Here is a 23,813-nt window from a genome sequence, read left to right on the forward strand (position 1 = left end):
TCTGGGTTTGTTTAGCTTCTATAATTGCAATATTGTTGCATCTGGAGCTCAGAGCTGGGCTGCAGCAGGCGGGGAACCTTGGCTTCCTCCGTCACTGGAGCAAGCGAGCCTCATGTTCGCTTCAGCTGCCTGGCTGCCGGCCGCCATCTTGGTTGGCAGTTAATTTGCATATCTTGCTGATTAGCCAATAGGAAGGGTAGCGAAGTTACGGTTAATTACCATGTTTCTCTATTATTAGATAGGATGCTTTGTTGATTAAAATTTTTCACAGTAAATAAAGTTCTTAGATTTTTTTATAGAAGTTTGGATACAAAAGGGTTTTGTGGTTACTACTCGTGCAAATACAGTTGAAGCAATTTCCTTGGTTTTGTTTCAAACGGTTTCCTCTTTATTCAATGTTTGCTAGGTTACAAATGGCCTAGCTCCCCCCTCCACCTCACCCCCAGCTTTTCTTGAAAGACTTAAGATTTTTCTTCACTTTATAAGGTTCAATCTTTCAAAGGTTTAGTTTATAAAAGATTCTAAGATGTCAAAGAAATTTCTAGAAATCATGAGTAAATTAGAATTGTAATTATGGTTGTTACGTTTACAATATATTATAAGAGATTGGAAATTTTAAAAACTATTTTGCTCCTCTTAAAGGCAGTAAATGATAACTTCCCTTAACAGCGGTTCTCAACCTGTGGGTCGCGACCATAGGAAAACACATATAGCATATCAGATATTTACATTATGATTCATAACAGTAGCAAAATTACAGTTATGAAGTAGCAACGAAAATAATTTTATGGTTGGGGGTCACCACAACATGAGGAACTATATTAAAGGGTCACAGCATTAGGAAGGTTGAGAACCACTGCCTTACAAGTACAGTGAAATTAGACAACCAATGGGTGCGGGCTGCCTGTCACTTCTTGAGCCAATTAAGCAGAGACAGGGTTGAATCATATACTAGTATGAGTGTTATTCCAATATGTCGGCTGTATGGGAGAGCAGTAGGTCATCCACGAAAATCTGCTCAGCACCCCCCACATAAGCCAGCTGCCTATATGGGGTAGAAGGACGAAGATTGCATGGGGAAGTAGACAAAAGAATAAGAATGGTTAAATGTTACAGGCAATGTGGGCTGGGGGTTTGCAAAGGGCAGGGGACATCCAGGACCCTATTGTTCCCTTTCAGCCACAATGTTGTTCATCTTCCCATGATAATAGGCAGCTCCTGGATGGGGAGGATAGGACGCATTTCAAGGTGAGCTCCCAGGTCCCAGACTCTCAACGGACTGAGATAATGCTCCAGAGAATGGCGGTTTTTCATCTATTTTTATACATTGCAATTAAAGGAGGAGAGTAGGTGGGTTACATGAAATCCATTGGTAATAGATTAGAGAGGTGGGAGAAAGCAAAGCGGTGGGGTGAGGGGAACCTCTGGGATTGGATAAAGAATAAAATGATAGACACATACTTCTTTTACTCAGGTGGATACAGGATAATGAACAGTCAACAATAACATGATAACAATAACAATGAAGGAATTTATGGTCTCTGTCCGGGCACCTAGGTGCATTTGGTTGTGCCCCAAGGCGTCTGGAAAAAAAGGGAAGGTACAAGTTACCCTGACATTTCAAGGATATGTTATCATAGATACAAAAAGACAGATAGGCTCAGTTAAGGTAAAGATTGACCTTGACAGGGAAGATACTAGCCTAGGAGGTGACTACCCACCATAACTGCTTTTAGTTAAAGTTTAATTTCAGACCATCCTTTGTGGTTACTTTAGGTCTTTGAGTTTGCAAGACTGCCATGCAGGCCTCCCCTGAGCTGGTCAGGTCAGCATGTGACCCCTTTCGTCCACGCTAGGGAAGGCATAAAAACTGGTAGGTTAGTATTTGCTGATTTGATTTTTATATATGTAGGCATAGCTTTTAATATGAACTAAGTGATATTCCCAAGAATGCTAGTGTACAATCCAAATTGAGCTAAGAAAATTTAAAAGACAATTATTATCCTTTCCTTTGATAGTCTGGAACAGGGGTGGGCAACGTCTGGCCCTCGGGCCACATAAGGCAGGCAAAATTATTTGGTCTGGCCCTGCCAAGGATTAGGGATGATTTAATTAAATGTTTGACCAAATAAAGCAGGCTAGTTTTTAAGTTGATAATTTTCTATGGCTTAAGAATGATGTTACAAATATCCAAATGGCCCTTGGAAGAAAAAAGGTTCCCCATCCCTGGTCTAGAACATAATGTCCATATTTGTATTTGTATTTTATTATTCAGTCTTTACTCACAGGCTAAGCTTAAAAAATTCCTCTCACAGAAGATTTTGATAGTTGCTAATCACTAATTCTGTGGCGAAGGCATTGACCTTCCTGCAAATATTTAGAATTATGAGATTGGCTCATTCTTTGGTAGTATTTTTCCATCCCTACCCTTCCCTCCTCTTTTCCATTTTAATTGCATAAAACCTGACGAAAATTCTTCTTTAGTCTGGAGCAAGTTGTCACATTTTTTTTTCTTCAATTAAAAAAAAGTCTATCAGTGTTTTCTCTTCCATCAGCAAATAACACTGCGAATAACACAGCTAAATCTTGCAGAATTTTAAAAACTCTTTAGGTAAGGTGATCTATTCTCATGGCTTTATTTCCTATTATACTCCAGTGACTTGCAGATTTATATTTCTAATTTGGATTTATTTATCTCCCAAAACTAATATATTTCAACTTTTCACCTAAAACTGAGTTTATCACCTTTAACTCCAAAATTTGTTCTTCCTTTCTCAGTAAATGGTACCACCAAATACTCAAACCATAAACTTAGGGGACAACTTTGACATTTTCTCTCCAGAACTTTAGTGACAGGAGTTTTGTATACTTAATTGGACATGTGAAAGTATGAACTTCAATTCCAATATATCTTAGTATGAAATAAAATTCAGTGTAAGGAAGATACTTTTTACCCATGTTAGGTTAACGACATATACAACTGGGTTTTCAGATATACTGATACTTCCTTTCACAAGCCAGCCAAATATTTGCATTGTCTACTTGTTTACCCAGGTCTAATTTGAGAGACCAAAGCTATAAAAGAGGCACATAAAAATGCAGATCTGGTTTTAAGTGGGAATATGTAATTTCAAATAAAGTTACATTTCTCACTATGTGAAATTTTTAATGACAGAAGCCTAGGTAAATGGAGTAGATTCTCTGAACTGTTCGAGGGCCGGCTATTCTCTTCCTCCCAAACCCCCAGCACTAGCTGTGGAGCTGATCATCTTATGCTTTTATAGCACTACCTTTGAAAATGACTGTAAACTGAAAGCTATAGAAGATTAAGGGGCTATATACGATTGTTTTATGAGGTGGAAATTTAAAGTTTATATAGCTATTAACCTGATCTAAAGTACTGATATTTGAAATACGCAAATCATTATCTCTGTTGTAAATATTGTTATGCACTTGATTTAAAGAATCATGTTGTACTTTTACAAGAAAACCACAAAGCAGAGGTTGTGAAAGTTAGATAATTTTCAATTACGAGCAAAGAACAAAGTGATATGGATTTTGTTATGGTCGTATTATCTGTTAGGTATCTTCCTTTGAGAAGTCATTTGTACTCGTATAATTGGAATCTATTTCTTGATTTAATTTGTGTAAGAAGTTAATGTCTTTGACCATATAATGTGCTGTAAAACATCTAATTTCCATCTTGCCAGACTTCATTTTTAGCCTACATAAAGAATGCTATTTTTGTCTCATTATAATTTCTGTTTATAGCAACTTCTAAGACTTCCCATTTCTTTCTTATCCATAGAAATATAAAATTATAATCATAATGCCTAACTGGAGGACACAGTGGCCAAAGTAGTCTTTCTTATCTTCAGAAGTATAGGCAACTAGACAATCTAGAGCGAGAGAAATAATTTAACTTTCTCATGGTAATAAAGCCAATGGCACCCAAGACTCTAACCCTAACCCTCCACTGGCTGATTAATCCTATACTGCCTCCCAAAGTATGTAAAGATATGGAAGATGAAAGGCATTGTTATAAACGGGTGATTATTATCATCCTTATATTAGCAACATGTTGCATCTGCACATGGCCTGTTCTTTACTTAGTTCAGTTTCTGTTCAAATGTCACTTTATCAAGAGGCCTTTTTCTGACTACCATGTGTGAAATAACACTTCCCCTCCTTACTTTCTCCTCTTCCCCTTTTTAATTTATCTCTGTTACAGTTACATTTACCTCACATTATATTATATGATGTATTTTTAGTTGTCTCTCCCCCAAGTGAAATGTAAGTTTCATAAAGGCCAGAATTACATTTAACAATTAGTGCAGCTGTATTCCAGTATCTAGAACAGTGCTGACCCATAGTAGGCGTTCAGTAAATATTTGTTCATGAATTGGATTCATTGAGCAATTGCTAGGAGCCAGATGGATACTTGCCGAACTTTTATATACGTTATCTCATTAACCCTTTTACTAGTATATACTAGAGGCCCGGTGCACAAAATTCTTGCACTGGGGGCGGGGGGTCCCCCAGCCAGGCCTGTGCCCTGTCACAGTACGGGAGCCCCACAATCCATCGCCCCAAAGAGGTAGGCCCTGCCCACCCATCCGGGGCTCCTTGATGGATTGCCCCAAAGAGGTAGGCTGGAGCCAGGAGTCCCACCTCTGTGCTGAGCTGCGGGACCCCCAGGCCTCACTGTGCAGAGGCCTCTGCTGGGGCCCGCCCCTGGGCCGGGCCATGTGGAGGCCTGGCGCAGGCGCGGAGTGCCCACCGGGACCCCGCCCCCGCAGTGCGTGCATGGAGGCCTCTGGACCCCTGATGGAAGCTGTGTGCAGCCATCTTGTGATGGCGTAAGGGCATCATGCGTGAAAGTGTGACAACTGCTTAGCCTTTTATTATTAAGGGTGGTGTCCCCCCAAAATGTATACACACACTTTGAATAATTATAAAGGCTGTGTTTATTAAATTTCATTTTCAAAATTGAGCTATCAGCTGTTAAAGTGTGTATACATTTTGGGGGGATACCTTGTATTCCTATGAAATATTGTTATTAATCCCATACAATATTATTAATCCCATACACTATTATGAATGAGGAGGTAAAGCTTAGTGTGATAAATGACTTTCACAAGATAAGGCTCAGAGCTTAGATTTGAGCCCATGTTCTTAACCACTATCTGTCTAGATTGTAGTGTCTAGACTTTAGAGATTAGAATAAACTGTTTAAGGAACATTGATGTGTGTTCAAGGGAAAGAAAGTCTCTTTGATCCGGTAAAATGTTAAATTGAAAAAGATTTTAACATATCAAAAACTATACTATAATTCTCTATAAAAGGAAAATCCTTAAACAGTAATACTGTGTCAGAGATCTGGGATTTTAGGTAAAAGTTAAGACTTGGTAAAATATAGGTTAGAAACACATCCAGTTCAAGTTTAACACTTAAACTGTGCCTTGAAAGGTATTTGCCTTCTTAAGTTTAATATTTCTTCAAATGCAGCTGTTTTTAAAAAGAAATTTCTTTCTGAATGGAAATTAAAATTCATGATTACATTCAGGGGAGTTGGGCAGCGAGCCATTCAGTCAAATCTTAGACAAATGACTTGCCTGCCAACATAAATCAAGTACCTGTGGCTTTTTATCAGAACTTGGTACAGGTTGCCAGAATAACAGAGGCACATTTTTTGAGAGGAAAGTAAGTCTTTCTGTGACTGAAACTACTGACCAGTAATGACGAGACAGGTTAATGATAATAGTATTCATGGTCAAACACAGATAAATAAAGAATAGTTCATAAGAGAAGAAAAATATACTTTTAATTAGGTACTCTATTCATTTTTCAATTTAAGATCTCTTAAAGACTACTTTATCTTATACTTAAGGGTTGCTTCTCCCAATATTACTGTTTAATGATTTTCCTTTTATAGAAGCTTTTGATATAATTTTTGATATGTTTAAGTCCTTTTCAATGTAACATTTTATGGAATTAAAGAGACTTCCTTTTCCATAAATCTACATCCACGTGGCTTGAGTCCTTAACTATTTAATTACATTATTACAGTAATTAAAAATTTTAATGAAGGAAAGATCGGAGAATATGTGTGATTCAGTATGTTTTCTTTTAGCAAATATTTGCTTAGCACTCACGGTGTGCTGGCAGTGTTCTGTATTATGGCAGGCTGCAGTACATGCGATGGAAATGAAGCAGGTCAAGGAGATAATGACCTGGGCATGACAATGACAGCAGGGTTGTGTGATGTGTGTTTAGGGGAGAGCTGCTTTTTTTAAACATTGTGATCAATGAAGGCCTCCTAATGAAACCCGAGGGGAAATGTGAACCAAACCAAGGAGTGATCTGTAAGGTTATATGCCAGAGTAATCGTGAAAGTACTTAACAGTTAGTACAACATGAATACTAATCGATGACAACAGATGCCAACTTTAAAGTGGTGGAACCCTAGGGGTGTTTATGGACTGAATATCCTCCATGAATGTTTGGGGAGTGTTCCTCGGTATAACTGAGGAACTACTAGTACAGGGGCCAGTGTGGCTGAAACAGTGGTAGGAGGAGAGAGTAAGGGGAGATAAGCACAGATTCAGATTAATTTAGTAACTAATATATATTGTCTTAAAAGGTCAATTGTTTATTATATAATTTAAGAAATTCACTTCATTTGAGTAGAAACTCAGCATAAATTTTTTAAGTTTTTGTAATTAGGTCTCTTAAAAACAAAAGATTTGTGTTTGATACTGTTACTGAATTTCAAGGGAATATTTTTGTAGCAATATGGTCATCTAAATAAGATTAAAACCCCTGATTTTAATTTTCAAGAACTTTTTTCCCCAGTCCATCGTTTGTGTGTGACGTGTTTTCTCCCATACTATCAAGCAATTAATTCAATTCTGATACAGTCTACCTGGAGATGGAGCAAGATCCCACAGCTTAAAGGCTGTTCCATAAGACTATTCCCCCTCTCCCCACCAACTTCAGACACCAGTCACTTGTCCAGATTATCACCTGTGCTTCTGACAAACTGGTTCATAGATAGGAGGTTCCAATGACCCCCTCCTTGGGTTCAATTAATTTGCTAGAGTGGCTCACAGAGCTCAAAGAAACGTTTTACTTATTAGATGATTGGTTTATTATTAAAAGGATATAACTCTGAATAGTCACATGGAAGAAAGAGATGCATAAGGCAAAGTATGTGGGAAAGAGCTTGGAGCTTCCATGCTCTTTCCAGGTAAGCCACTTTCCCTGACCTCCATGCCTGCCTTCACCAACCCGGAAGCTCTCTGAAGCCAGCCCTTTTGGGTTTCTATGTAGTTTCCATGAAATATGTAGTTTAATTTCATAGCCACGACTGATCAAATCCTTGGCCACTGGTGATTTAACTCAGTCTCCAGCCTCTTTCCCCTCCCCAGAGTTCAGGGGTAGGACTGAAAGCTCCACCTCTCTAGTCACAAAGTTGGCTCCCCTGGCACCAGCCTCCATCCTTAGGTCACCTAAAGGCTTTCCAAAGTCATCTCAGTCACGTGGCAAAAGACACCTTTATAGCTCTCGCACTTAGGAATTTTCAGGGGTTTTAGGAGGTGTGCCAGAAAAAGGGTCTAAAACCAAATACAATTTCTTATTGTATCGCAGTATTGCACTCATTAATATTGTTTTTTGAGGCATCTAGCTAGCTGTCCTTTTGCAGTTAATCCTCTTATACTGTCATTTGTACAGGATTTTTAAAAAGTGCTGTGTGTTTAAATTGTGTCGCTAAGAGTGATCCTTTTTTAATCTCTTAAAAATGAGATAATTAAATATCATGTCAAATTATATTTCCAGTAAGGGAAACTGATAATTTGGAAAAAAGTTTTGATCTAAAATATGCACTCTTTAATTGCCTCTTTTAGATCAATTATCAGGTCTATGGAGAGGGGAAGAGCACACAAAATTACGAAATGTTCTCCTTAGGACGTTCATCAAGAATATATAAATCTCCATGCTGACCTCCAATTTGAGCAAAGATAATTCAATTTTAAATGCCAGTTTTCAGCACTACCAACCACATAATCTGGGACAAGTCAGGCAGCCTCCTAAAGTCATCTTCAGCCTAGAGTATCCTCACATAGTTGTTGTAAAGATGATGTGAGAAAATCTCTGTGGATATATTTTGAAAACTGCAAAATACAATATACTTCCTTATTTAAAAACTTTTTAACAGGACAGGTAAATCAGAATAGAAGGCAAATTTGGAAGATTTTAAGTTGTGAAGGAAGAAAAAAAGAACCTTTATTGAGTGTAGTGTGTTAATAACACTCCACCTCTATGATTTTATTACATCTTTTCAACAACTGTGAATTGACTATCAGTATTATTCCCATTAATTATGTGAAGAAACTCAGAGATTATAATTTATCCCAAATCACATTTCTTATAAATTTCAGAGCTCTAATTTGAAACTGATTTGGTTCTATTCATCTATTGATATAATCCCAGCTAGCATAAATTATAATGTGTAGTCTTAGTAATATCAGTAGTTCAACAACTTTTCCCCAAACTCCAGTATTCTATCTCTAGGATGTAACAGTGAACTTGACAGATATGGTCTCATCCCTTATGAAACCTATGAAACTTAGTCTAGAAGAAACTATATAGCATGTTGTGCCATGGGAAATACATGTAATTTTGAATATGTAGCCTTTATTTAGCATAGTCTGGGAAGTCAAAGTAAACTTGGATTTTAGGCTTGATCCATTTAATAAAATAAAAGAACCTTGTCATAATAACTATAACATATAGACTGCCTTTCAGTTTTTTTTATCTCAAACTTTACCAGCAGATATTTTGAGGAACAGCAATCGTTAACCTAAAAGCAAAAGGCAAAAGTGAGAGACAAGAGTTTGAGAGCCAAAATAATAGCTATTTGGGCAGCACTGATTCAGAAACCCAAGTAGTGTTTCGAGTAGGGGATTGAAGGCAAGAGGTTTTATGCGGAAGGGAAGGGGAATAATTACATGAAAAGAAAGAAGGAATTTCTATAAGGCATTACTAAGTTAAGGAAGAAATTTCTTAAATGATGCAAATAAGTTGAGTTATGCTTTAGCTGTACATGAGGATGATAATTCTAAGGATGTCTTTAATTCTCAGTCCAGTAGTCAGAATGTTTGCTTTCCTGTTGGCTTGGCAAAAAGCTGTTTGTAATACATTGTTTGTTTGGCCTAGTCCAAGGGTCATTTTGCCCAGTTTAAATATCCAAAAAATTTGAGAAGTAGGATGCACAGGGCAGTTTCTCTATAGTGGTAGCTCAGACTCCATTTTGGAGTGGCTCCATTTACATTCTTTTTCAGTCAGTGTTAGACTCAAAAAATTGATGGACCTTGGAGACTACTAAAATTCCTTAAGTGATCTCTTAAGGGCATTTCATCTATAAGCCTACTTCAACTTTCTTAAATATCATGACGTTTTTAGTCTGAAGAGCCAGGTTTTTTGGTAATGTTTTCCATATATTTCTTATCTACCTTATAAATATTTGAGGGCTAATGGGAATTGGAATTTACGACCCAAATAATTCATTGAATTTTTTTTAGTAAAGGTTAAAGGACAGGATTTGGCATTTATATCACAAACATTGCCTGAAGTATACATGTAATCATTTTATAGTATTTATAAAACCTGCTATATGCATGGACTCAGGAAGCACGTAGAAATGTAGAAGAAAATGTATAAAAATGTATAAGAGGATTTCTGAAATCCTCTATGAAATGTTTGAAAATGGCTTGTAAGTTAGCATCTTTTCCCTGTTCTCTGTTGGAAACCATATCAAAGAGAACAACAAAAATTTAAATTTAAATACATTTTCATGAAACTAGGAATCATATGTAATGTGCAGACTTCAAAGTGAAAAGTACCTTAGATTGGGCAGAAGTTGTGTAACATAAAGTTAGAGAAGATATGATCAAAGAACTACCTGCAGTAGATCTTACCAAGTTTCAGCAAATATATCTCTTGAAATTGAGGATGTCACCCTAAAGTTCAAGGTATATTCCTTGCTTGTATCAATAGATGTGGGAAATGTGTGAGGGAGTAAAAATTTACACATAACTTAAATGATTAAGCCAAAGCTGCACTTGAAGGAAAACTCAGAGCCTTAAATACTAACATCAGTAAAGCAAAAAGAATGAAATAATTGAGGTAAGTGTTGAACTCTAAAGAATTAGGAAAAAACAAATCCACAATTAAATAAAAGGAAAGCAGATGAAAGGAATCTATATATATAAAACCCTAATATGCAAATAGCCTGAACAGCAGAATAACCGGTCACTATGATGTGCACTAACTACCAGAGGGGCGTGGGGTGTTAACATGGTAGGCATTGGCAGCAGGCAGCAGAGTATGGAACATGGCGGGTGTTGGCTGCGGTGGGATGGTGGAGCAGGTGAACAGGGCCTCCAGACCAAGCTGGGGCGCTGGTCGCTGTCACTGGGGCGAGCCTCTGGTAGTTACTGAAAATTCTGTGCTTCCGTGTGCCACAGTCCTGCCCAGCGCTTGCACCTGCTGATGGCGCCAAGTGATCGGGACCGGCGCCGAGTGCTGGCAGCAGGTGCCAGTGGGGCCAGCGGTGGCAGTGGGAGTGGGTCTGCCAGCAGACAGGGGACCGGGGCCGCGGTGGGAGAGGCCGGGCAGGGGCTTGGAGGATAAGCTGAGACCCACCCCTGTGCCCACCACAGTCTCACGGCCCACAGGTCCTTTTAAGGTGCACAAATTTGTGCACTGGGCACCTAGTTATAAAGATAAAAGCAGAAAGGAATGAATTATATTAAAGGAAAACCATATGTATAACTGCTTTTAAAAAGATCAATACATAATCAAAACCCCTGCTCATGTAATCAAGAAAAACTCATACCACAAAAGGGAAAATCTCTTTAATATACAAAGAAATTTTAGAAATTAATAAAGATAACCAAATAGAAAAATTGACAATGGACATGAATGGATAGTTCAAAAGCTAAAAATACAGATGGCTTTTAAGGAAATGACAGGTGATTATCTCATTCACTAGAATAAGGAAAATTAAAGATTTTAAAAATCTATCAGAATGGTATAAACCAGGGGTGGGCAAACTTTTTGACTCGAGGGCCACAATGGGTTCTTAAACTGGACCGGAGGGCCAGAACAAAAGCATGGATGGAGTGTTTGTGTGAACTAATATAAATTCAAAGTAAACATCATTACATAAAAGGGTACGGTCTTTTTTTTTTTTTAGTTTTATTCATTTCAAATGGGCCGCATCCGGCCCGCGGGCCGTAGTTTGCCCACGGCTGGTATAAACTCACAGTTTGTAATTCACTTTCTTGATATAGATGTGCAGGAAAAGGCCCATAGATAATTTCATGATGGGAGTATAAGTTAGACAAATCTTTGTAGAAGGCAATTTGACAGAATCTATAAAAATTATAAAATATGTATACCTTGGGGGGTAGGGGAGGCCGGGGGAATGTCAAGGGGGGCAAAAAAGGAGACATATGTAATACTCTAAGAAATAAAAATTATTTTTAAAAAATATGTATACCTTTGACTTAGCAATAATTTTACAATTTATCCTTCAGTTATATTTGTATGTATATGAAATGATGTCAGTAAAAGGTAATGGGGCTCAGGGCAGACTACGCCAAAATATGCACCTTTGGCATTTTGGTTATTTTGAATTAAAGTTACTTAAGAAATAGCCCATGCAGAAAGGGACACTCTGACCTTCCTTTTTGTCCCTAAAAGCAGAAAATAAATACTTCATGGGAAAGGTGCCTTTCCTGCACCAGGAGGTAGAGAGATAGATATCTTTATCTCAGGAAATAGGGAATTCAGGACTGTGAGGGCTATCTAAACAAACTGCTTAGATTCTTTCTTAATTAATATTCTTTCCTAATTAGATTCCTTACTAATTAATTCATTTATTTTTCATGTCATTTCCTCACAAATTTTTGGTTTCTTTGTCTAGAAAATATAAAAGCTGCCTGCTTTGGTCATTTCAGGAGGCCCCATACTATGAGAGCTTCATACATATGTATGAAATTAAATTTCATTTCAGCTGTTAATCTGTCTCACATCAATTTCATTCTTAAAGCCTCTAAGAACTGAGAAAGGTACAGAGGGGAAAATGTCCCTTCCCTGACAAAGGTTAGTCACTGCAGCATTATTTTAAGTATTAGGAGATTGAAAATATTGAAATATTCATTAAGAAATAGCCCTAGTTAAATCAATTATAGTCCCTTATTCAATAGAGAAGGTGAATGAGGAAGCTTTCTATGTACTGATTGGAGAGAGTTCCAAGATATATTGTTACTAAAAGGAAGTAGCTATAAAACATACTTTCTATAATGCTATTTTTATATACAGATATTGGGAAGTATAAGACTGAATTTGCTTTTATATGACATATAAACTCTTACAGTATACTGGAGACTAATAAGAATGATGATGTGTAACAGAAGTTACATGTTTGGGGAAGAGGTTGAAATTGGCAGCACAAGGAAACTTTAATGTTTGCATTTTATATCTGTCTTTTAAAAAATATATAAATACATTTAAAAAGATTAAAACTATGGCACCTGCCCTAATACAGTTTTAATTTTCCAGGGAGATGCTTTATTGAAAAATTATTGTTAAAATGACAAAATCTTCATGTTATATATTGTTAAGGTAGAAAAAGCAATTTATAAAACAGTATTATAGTACTATCCTATTTTCAAAATATGTAATGCATATGTACATATACATAGAAAAAGTTAAAAGACTATATACTCCAGAATACTATGATTATTTTAGGTTGGAGAAATTATGGTTAAATTTTTCTGAAGTATAGTTTAAATATTTTTCATTGAACATGTTGTTATTTTTGCAATTTAAAATTTTTCTAAAACCATAGTATCATGTTTAGTAGAACACTATAAAGCGGTATTTTAAAAACTTTTTTTCATAATGCATAAAGAAATTACATTTTTTATTGAGACCCAGGACATTAATAATTATGAGTGTTGTTATGTATGTGTATGTGAAAATGAAATAAATTTTACAAGACAATTTTTTATGTTTCCTTTTTTAAAAATTAAAGTTATTGGGTGACATTAGTCAACATGAACATACAGGTTTCAGGTGTGGGTTTCTATGTTACAAGATCTATATATTGCACTGTGTGCCCACCACCCAAAGTAAAACCTTTTCCTATTACCATATATTTAGGATTTATGTCTCTTACATGTGATGCATTTTATTATATTTTTATAAAGTCTAAATTCAAAAAGTTGACTTTATGAATTTCAATTTGAAAAATACTTACATACAGGATTTTAAAAAATCAATAAAGTTGATTTTTTTTAAGAACGCCTTTATTTTTGTCTTAAAAATTGATTTCAGAGAGAGGAAGGGAGAGGGAGTAATAGAAATATCAATGATGAGAATCATCGATGAGCTGCCTCCTGATTAAGCTTGCAACCCAGGCAAGTTCCCTGACTGGGAATGGAACCATGACCTCCTGGTTCATGGTGGGTGCTCAACCACTGAGCAACACCAGCTGGGCCATTTTTAAAGTAGCAATACAATATCTGTTACAGGAATTTAAAAGAGGAGCAAATGGCCTGGAAATAGTTGATAGAGGAAGATGGACTTGAAGTAGTTTTTTGAGTATAGACAGAAAAAGTAGAGGAATTACTTGGGGTTATGATAAGGGAATAATCTAAAACAGGGGGAGTTCTAAGATTTGTTTTAAGGAATATAAGATCAGCTTGACAAAAGCAGATGATTTAGAAAGATGAGTAATTTGAAAAATTTAGATTAAAGTCAGATATTTGAAAACCTTGAATACCAAGATTAGGATTTATCTATGGAAAATGCCATTTCACTGCAAGTTTGTAAGCAAAGGGTGAATATGATCTGAGCACATCTAAAGTGTAGTTGGTGAAACCAGTTTCCCCATTAAAATAAAATACTGAAGCCTATCTAGCCTTTTAGTTGCTTAAAGAAATTCATTTACTGGGACATTTAAAAAACAAAGAAATCAATTTTCATTTTACTTGTGTAGCCATCGCCAAATTATATTAAAGTGAAGAAATGCTAGAATAGAAATCGAAACAAATTATCAATACCAGGGGAAAGTCAGTAATGGTAGAAATTAAAATACAAAATGCAGGCTCTTAATGACCCATAATAATTTCTGTATTGAGCTTGAAATTTAGGTATGAACCATTATAGAAAAAGAGTTAATTTTGTGATTAGAGAAGAGGAAGGATATTAATTTGTTTAAAGCGAAGTTTTACTGCCAATACATTTTAAGGGAAATTTCTCTCTTGGAATATAACAATGTCTTTAATAACACTTCGGCAAAAGTTTAGAAATATTGTTTGTTGCATTTAGTATCCTTCAATGATGATAGCCAAGGGCATAATATTAAAATTCAACATAATAAAGAACATTATCAGCATTTTTCTCTATTTTCCATTTTTACTGCATATAGTAGTAAATCCAGATTTATGATAAAAATGTTAATAAAATTATCATTCAATACATTAGAAAGCTTAAATAAGTACCAAAATATCTATATACCTATGACATTTACAAAATTTCATCTTAATAATATACCTGAACAATTTAACATTTAGCAAAGTTGGTAGAAGATTCACATATTGAGTAAAAAAATACCTTAAACATGGAATCCTGTATTGTTGTTTACATTCACCCTTTGACCTTGTGAAGAAAAAATCCACAATATGTTGCCAATATTTTATTTTATTTTATGTTGAAAATTGTCAGTTCTAAATAATTTAATGGAGAGTCACATCTCTTTTAATGTCTGTCTTATGAAATTGTGAAGTCAAGACATCAGGAATGTATTTGATGTTCTAAAACCTGAGATTACAATTGACTAAGATAGTGGAATCTAGCAATCAAAAAAAGTCTTTATCAAGAAAAAGAGAAAGGCATTCTAACACAGAGTATTCTTAATGTTGGTACTTCTGTAATTAAAGCAGTAGAGAAGTGGGAAGATGGGGCAGATGAGAGGTGGGAGGGGCAAGTGAGGTGAGTTGATGAGAAGAATGGCTGAGAGAGAAGGTATCTGTTCTGCCTCCAGGCTGAGTTAGTCTCTTCAGTTAAATATCCCCTATTCCCCATGACTGCTCTCCTCCTCTTGCCCCACAGCCTGCAGCCCACAAAAGCTTCAGAGTAGGAAATCTCTGATGCTGATGTGTAATTTCCATCTTCATTATTTGTCAACTTTATTTAACACAGGTATTCATAAAGTATTCCATAAAAGTGTCCTCTTCCTCTAGTCTTACATTGTACTTACTTTATCAGTCTGCAATAATTGTTAGTTTTCTGTGTCTGACATTCCCATCTATAATAATAAAAGCGTAATATGCAAATCAACCAAATGACCGAACAGCAGAACGACTGTCCGGATGACCTTCTGGACAATTATGCTATGACACCCACTGGCGCCAGGCCAGCCAAGGCGGGTGCGATGCTATTGGTTGGGGGCTCGGCCATCGCCTCATGACCGCCCTGCAGAGGGAGGCCCAGGCCACCAATAGGCAGGCTGCGACAGGTGGGCAGGGCCTCCCTCTTTGGGGTGATTGATCATGGGGCTCCCGTACTGTGAAGAGGGCACAGGCAGGACTGAGGGACAGATTTCGTGCACTGGGCTTCTAGTTAGATACTAAGCCCATTGGGAACAGTAAGGATTTTTTTTCTCATTTTTACATACCTCACAATGTCTGATCCATAATTCAGTGAATATTTGGTGCTATTTTTTAGAAGATCAGGACATTTATTAAGTGCTTCATATAGCAGGACATTTATTAGGTGCTTTCATATATAGACTTTAATATATTTTAGAACAATATACAAATTTTAGGTTTTAGTGTTTCTAAAGTGGAACATGGTTTAGATTTATGAATGAGATCCCTTTGGAAATAAACTATATTTTGTTTCAGTTCCATTTGTACAATAACTTATTTTTCATATTTTGACTTTCTTTTATTGCTTTATATTAGAAGTTACTGTCTCATGTACTTATGTTCTTCTGAACTTCATAAATATTTTTAAGTACAAAAAAGAAAATATTCTGGTATGCTGTTATTCAGCTTATCTGTATTTTATACTACTGGGGAACTACATTTGATTAGTTTCATAAAATTCATTTGACACCTTGAGGAGATTGCTCTCTGATATTAACTTTAAAGTGGTGAAGCCATCTTATATAATGTTTAATATTCCTTATTTATTTGAAAGTTACTGCCCTATATTAAACCACTTAAAGAGTGAAAATGAAATACAAGAACAGAACAGCCATTGCTTGTTTTCACTTTTTAAAAGAACCGTTTATCTTTCTTGACCAGATTAGCCAAATTAGTGTTCACCTGCTACATTGTCCTTGAAGGGAACAATTTAATTATGCCACAAAGACTTGTCCCACATCCTGCTGTACTTTTCATAGACTAAATTTGCATGCTAAGAATTTTAATGACATTAAAATTACAGGATTTAAATGAGAACGACTAAGGACATTAAAAAGATATCTTCAAGTGATTTTTTTTTAAATGGGAAGTCTCATTCGTATATAATATAAGCCTTAGAGAAAATTAAACTTTAAGTTCTTTCTTGTTATTTGTGTAACAAATGACATATATTAAATTTAGACCACAGATGAAGTCATATAACAGAAATACCCATACAGAGAAATTATAATCTTGTGGATACCCTTGAACCTTGATTGGTGACTATTATTTTTTGTTTGTTCGTCAGTTTGTTAATCCTCACCCGAGGATATTTTTCCATTGATTTTTAGAGAGAGTGGAAGGGAGGGAGAGAGACAGAGAGAGAGAAACATTGATGTGAGAGGGACACATTGATTGGTTGCCTCCCTCATATGCCCCAACCAGGGATTGAGCCTGCAACCAAGGTATGTGTCCTTGACCTGACACATACCCCAGTTGCAGCCAACACTCTGTCCACTGAGCCAAACCGATTAGGGTTGATTGGTGACTATTTAATGAGAAGTAGAATCAAGAACACCATCTCTTATTATAACTTGTATGTCTCTTAGTAATAAAGGACCCTCATGTTTTAGTCATGGACCTCACTGTTATGTGGTCTTACCATTCAAGATATTTCCTAATGGTGCACTCAAGAGGTATGATTTTATCAATACTTTTTAGTAATGCTATGTTCTCTTTTACATAATTTATATATATATTTTGTCCTTGGAATCACTTCAGTTGGAGACCTTTTTTTAATGTCCATAATACTGAACTGTGAGTAAATAGAATTTTTGGAGTCTTCTCTAGAAATAACTTTTAAAAGACTCTTCCACTCCTATTGCAATGTTGAATGTAGGGTTTCTAGAAGGTCATTAGTGTTCATCTGAAATATATAGGTCATAATTTTCTAGAAATTCATAGGTTTTAAGCATGTCTCTGTTTCTTTAGTTGACATTCAACAAACACATATTGAGTGCCTATTATATAATAGAAACTGTATCAGGTACTAAAAATATAGTGATAACTATGACAATCTGTCCCAAAACAAATTAGAGTCTGTTTGGGAAGACAGAACAGTAAGTAGGAATTATGATCAAGGTGATAAACACTATTCTAGAGGAAATTTAGGGTATTTTACAGGACATAAAAAGGGCCTGTTGCCTTGACAATTGTGGAAGGCTTCCAAGCGTTGTGAAGAATTACTGGGGTGTACTGGTGATGGGCCCGACAGAGCAGTGTTTCAGAAAAGGAGCTGCATCTAATTTTGGGATGAGAAATTCTGTGGTGTACTTGAGGGACTATAAGGATTCCAGCATATATACCTGTAATGGAGAATATACTTAGTAGTCAGGGGAATGGGGTGAAGAGGTGTGGTAGGTGGGACAGGGCCTCCAAATGTGTCTACTTCCTAATCCCCAGAAACTGTGGGTGTGTTCTATTACACAGCAGAAGGGATTTTGCAAATGTGTTTATATTAGGACCTTGAGATGGAGAGATTATCCTGCATTATCCAGGTGGGTTTAATGCAACCACAAGGGTCCTGAGGGCAGCAGGAGAGTCAGAGACAGAGGAGGAAATGTAACTGGATGTATTGACTGAAGCATGTAGGGGGGGAAGAGTCAAGGAAGATGAGCAGCCTCTACAAACTGGAAACAGCAAGGAATGGATTTTCCCCTAAAGCTTCCAGAAGGAATCCAGCTCTGCAAACACCTTGATTTTAGCACCAGGATACCTATTTTGAAGTTCTGAGCTCCGGAATTGTAAAATAATAAATTCGTGTTGCTTTAAATGACTAAGTTTGTGAGAATTTGTAACCAGCAGCAATAGAAAATTGAGACAGTAAGTGAAATTGAAGAAGTTAAAAAGTGCCAAGTGGAACTACTTCATGCTAAAGGGTTTGACCTTTTCTAGGAGCAATATGAAGCTTTGACTGGTTTTATCCTGGGAAAAGTCATAGTAAGATTTGTACTTTATGAAGTACATATGGCTTCATTGTGGAAACCAATTAGTATTCAGAGGCGAATTTAGCTTGACATCTTCACTAACTGTATCCTCACTAGATTGTCTCACGAGGCTTAAGACAATATACTTGATAGCTTTGAATCCATTTCCCCTCCTATATCTACTTCACAGTGTTCTTGCGAAGGCAAGTTAGGGAAAACATTTTGTAAACTCTCAAGTACTTTAAATATGTCACTTATTATCATATTAGAGGCCTGGTCCACAAAACTCATGCACTGGACGGGGGGGGGGGGGGGGGGGGGTCTCTGCTTCCTCAGCCCGGCCTGTACCCTGTTGCATCTGGGAGCACTTGGGGAATGTGCCTAAGCCGGCAGTCAGACATCCTGTGAACCCGGCTTCTGGCTGAGCGGTGCTCTCCCTGTGGGAGTGCACTGGCCACCATGGGGCAGCTCCTGCATTGAGCGTCTGCCCTCTGGTGGTCAGTGTGTTTCATAGCGACCAGTCATTCTGTCCAGTCGATTTGCATATTAGCCTTTTATTATATAGGATAGTACGTAATGAAATTATAGCTAACTGGATTGGAAAGTGTAATATCCGTGGACTTGGGAAAATACTTATGCTTTGGAAGCTAAATATATCAAGATAAAAAAGAAAAAAAAGTGCAAAAAAATTAATGGACATGGATGATAGTGGGGTGATTGCCTGGGGGTGTGTGTAAAGGGAGGGGAGAAGGGTGGGAGGATGGAGTACAGGGGGATAAATGGTGATAGAAGGAGACTTGACTTGGGGTGGTGAACACACAATACAGTATACAGATGATGTGTTGTGGAATTTTGCACCTGAAACCTGAGTAATTTTGTTAATCTTTGTCACACCAATACATTCAATAAAAGGAAAAAAAAATCAAGATAATCTAAATACTAGGTCATCTTTTTCATAATAGCACAAAATTCCTTAATATCCATTAAGTTCCTGTTACAGAAATATAAGTTTGACCTAGATATATGAGACAGATATGCTTGCAATTTGGGACAAAAGACAGGGGGACACCATGTCATGTGTGCATTACAGATTGAACTAATGAGTTATACTGAATTCACTCTGAAAATAGAAAAGAAATTAGGTATATTTTTATGGTGAGTGCTCTCATTTAATAAACTTTAAGAAAACAGTGGAGAAGGATATGAAAGTTTACGTTATTAAAATGGGAAAGTAGAACAATAACTGGAAAATGAAGAGTTTAGAAGGTCATGCTTTTAAGTTATGATTAGTAACAGATATATTTCACATTTAAGTAGCAAGTCAAATCCAAGAGTTCAAGAAATGTTATACAGTGGAGCCTTGACTTACGAGTTTAATTCGTTCCAAGACTGAGCTCGTTAAGGAGCTGGTTAAGGAGCTCGTTAACTCAAATTACTCTATCAACTCAATGCAAAAAATCAGCCGAGAGACAGCTGGTATCTCAAAACACTCGTTAGTCGGGACACTCGTAAGTCAAGGCCCCACTGTACAGCATTACTTTGAGTAAAAAGAAAGACATAATTTTTAAAAATATTAAAATATCCATTTTCAATCTAAGTATGTGATTAACTGGGGTGTGAAATAATCCTAATTCTGTTAAAGCTGGATATTATATACTATTAGTTCTTTCCATAATGGAAAGTAAAAAACAATTCATACGGGCCAATTTTACTATGTTGACTAAGTGTCCGTGAAAGACATTATTTCCTGTTTTGATAAATTCTTGTAATTGTTCTGATTTCTCTGTCTAATAGAAAACCATCCAAGCCAAAATAACTGAATAATTTTTTCAGTGCTGTTTCACTTGAAATACATAAAAATGTGAAACTTTATCCCAGATTCCCTTGTCCAGAAGGAATGTATTTGAAATTGTTTTGATATTGTTTGCTTATTCAGGCCTTTTGTCAATAGCATAGGATACAATTAAAAGTCATAGTAAAGAAACCATGTTTTAGGATTTGGACCAATAAAAAAATGTGAATTTTCAAATACCCTGCAGAAGATTGAATATATTAATTTTTGTCATGAGATTCCCATATTCCTCAAACGGTTATTGAATATTTCCAGCGGGTCTAGTATTATTACTGAACTAGAGGCCTGGTGCACGAAATTTGTGCATGGGTAGGGTCCCTAGTCCTGGTTGGCCATCAGGGCCAATTGGGGCCTTCCGGCTGCCTGCCCGGGCCTTTCTTCATTTCGCACCATCCCCTGGTGGTTAGGGTATGTCATAGCAAGAGGACGAACTCCCGGTCTCCTGCTGGAACTCCTGAGGGGACAATTTGCATATTAGACTTTTATATATATAGGTGATTTGAAAGAAGCAAAAGAATCAGATGAACTCTGGTCTCAGATGTTTTATTGTACAGATATGACAAACAGCCTAATAAGGTCTCTTGCCATTTGCTCAAGTTTTAGTAAAAACTGCACATATGCTCCCCCTTTCCTTGGTCCTGACCACACTATTTTCCATGTTCATGGGCTATGCATATATGTTCTTTAGCTAATCCCTTCACCTTCCTTTGTCTAGTTCCTTCCTCTCCCTCTCCAGTAGGTGTTATTATTTTGCCAATTTTATAGATGAAAATTGAGGCACAGAGAAGGTCAGTAATTTTCTCAAGAATACATAGCTATTAAGTATCAGAGCTTAGATTCTAACCCAAGCAATTTGCCTTCTGAGAATTTGCTCCTAACACTATATTCTGCTACCTCTCCAACTGTTACAGAGGAGATCAGTGTTTGTAATTCCATCTTTGTGATAAGTATACTGAGTTTTTGTAACAGTTTCTCATTATGACCATCAGTGGTGCTCATTAAGAACCAGTGAAATTGAGTTAATTTAGGAAATAGTACCTTTCCACTTTTAGTTGTAGGTCTCCCTAAGATTCACTTCCTAGACCAGTGGTTTTGAAAAGTGGATACACAGGATCAGTAGCATTAGCATTACCTGTGAACTGTTAGAAACACAGATTTTTCTGGCTTTACCCCAGAGCTACCTAATCAGAAACTCTGGAAGTGGGGCCCAGCTCTGTGTTTTAAAAGTCCTCTAGGTAATTCTGATAGTCCCTAAAGATTGAGAACCACTAATCTAGATGGGGGGTGGGGGGGGGGGGTGGAGAGTTATCCTGAACCTATAAATTCTCTTAATTACCTATCACTGTCATTTAGACAGGGAGAATATAGGAGGAATTTCAGATAAAATTGCATGTATTCTACCAATGGATTAAGAGAAGAAACCACATTTATCAGGAATAGACTGGTAATTATTTGAGGTATAAGCAGTGACCTCTTTAAATTTTAATCATCTCAAAGCATCCTAATGATCAAGAATCAGTGAAGTAGAAATGTCTATTTTATGGCTTTTTGAAGAAGTTGATGTTCCAAAATTGATTTTTGCAGTTTCATCAGAATTCAAAAAGAAAGATAGCTAAAAAGATATTCTGCCTGAACACTACTTTATTTTTGGTCTCTTTATATGCTGTATATGCACTGTAATCATTCTGATGTGATTCTAAAAGAGAAGATGATAAAGTTCATCTATTTAAGGATTATAATTGTTAAATTGTATTTTAGATTGATCAAGAAAGCTAAACTGTAAACATTATTTCTCAAGAGAAATGTCCCTGACTTGAAAGCAAAATCAGATACCTCATTACATACTTCAAATTTCCTTCTCAACATTTTCCATTTTTTTTGGTAATTATATATTTACTAGCCTGAGCCTATTTAAGCCTCATCTCCACACCCTATAAAATGGTGATAATCTTACCTTATCAGTTCTATTATCAAATGAGATAACACATATATGGGAAATTTGTAGTTGTTTCCAGAGTTTAATACTATTAATTGTTTAATACCACTAAAATACTTTTACCATGACAAAGTAAGCCTCGAGGGCAAGGATGGTATGTATTTTGTGCCATTGTGTTCCCTAGGACTTAGTAAGTACTCAGTAAATTTGCTGAATGGATGAGTTGATGGGTTGAATGATTTTAATATGTACACTATGGGATATGTACAGGGACAGAAAAAATTTTAGAGATAACTGAGCACCACACTTTGCATTTCTGGAGAAGGAGCCACTAGCACAAAATTATAAGATGGATGGCCTCTCTGACGAAAATTTATACTCAGATAATGATGACATAACATATTCTCCCAGTCTTATCTCTTCCTGCTTCCTCAAAACCCCTATTCTCTTACTTTACTCTCTGCTTCCTTAAAATGTCTTGGCACTATAGGTCTAAACTAAGTTGAAATCTAATTATATTTTAAAATAGAGCTGATTTTTGGCAGAAATCTGGATAGCTGATTCATGGTACTCTTCTAGGTATGAAATATATGCAAAGTAGTAAATTAACATTTGTCATCTTACGACAGTGAAGTTTTTGACATGACAGTAATCCTTAGCCATTTCATCAACACATCAAGCAGATGACGGCTATTTCTAAGCCAAGTGGAACTCCTGAGATGAGAGCAGAGGGAACAGTGGACTTACTCATCTGAGTCTGTCAGTAAAATTTGATTTTTGAGATTTTAGAATTTTAATAACAGAATTGAGTTCATAGAGGAGCAAGAGAGTCATTAAAATTCAAGGTCACAGAAGAGCAAGGGATAAATTGTGGTATAAAAAGTTTCAGATTAGGAGAGCTAAAGTATTTTATCCAGGTCCTTCTTCCAAAAAAACAAAACAAAACAAAAAACACCCACAAAACAAAAATAAAAAAGGGTGAGACAACTTAAGAAAACTACTCAAGGCATGATATCACATATACTCACAGTCACACATTTTCATAGTAATTCTATTATAAAAATTGCATGTGGAATAAGCATGAGAATACATAACTAAGAATATGAAATATTTTAATATGATATAGCAAGGCATTTAATACATTTCTGTTGATTTGAACAAGACCATTTGTACTCTATTCATCAGTATTTGGTTTAATTATTTGTAAGCATTTACATTGTCTCTGTAATCAGTCTAAGGTCAAGGAGTAGATCATAACAATTTTGTATTCCTATAGTGCCTTGAACTTAAGAGATACTCAATACATTTTTCAAGAATTGATGAGCTGATTTGGGTCATGCCACAGATACAATCCATTTAGTTTTTATTCTTTTACAAACATACAAATAAAGCAGCTTCTTAACATTAACATCTACACTAATAAAAGAGAAACATGGTAATTAGCGTACGACCGCTACCCTTTTCATTGGCTAATCAGTGAGTATATGCAAATTAACTGTCAGCCAAGATGGCGGCTGGCAGCCAGGCACTGAAGCGAGCAGGGAGGCTTGCTTGCT

At 36.3% G+C, this 23,813-nt stretch overlaps 1 protein-coding gene across 4 annotated transcripts in view; it reads left to right on the forward strand.

Moving 5' to 3' along the window:
• FER (fer (fps/fes related) tyrosine kinase) overlaps positions 1 to 23,813 on the forward strand; it is a 316,192-nt gene that overhangs the window by 148,677 nt on the left and 143,702 nt on the right. The gene's annotated exons all lie outside the window — the stretch shown is intronic.

This window comes from Myotis brandtii, unplaced genomic scaffold (assembly GCF_000412655.1).
Source record: "Myotis brandtii unplaced genomic scaffold, ASM41265v1 scaffold230, whole genome shotgun sequence".
Lineage (NCBI taxonomy): Eukaryota > Metazoa > Chordata > Mammalia > Chiroptera > Vespertilionidae > Myotis > Myotis brandtii.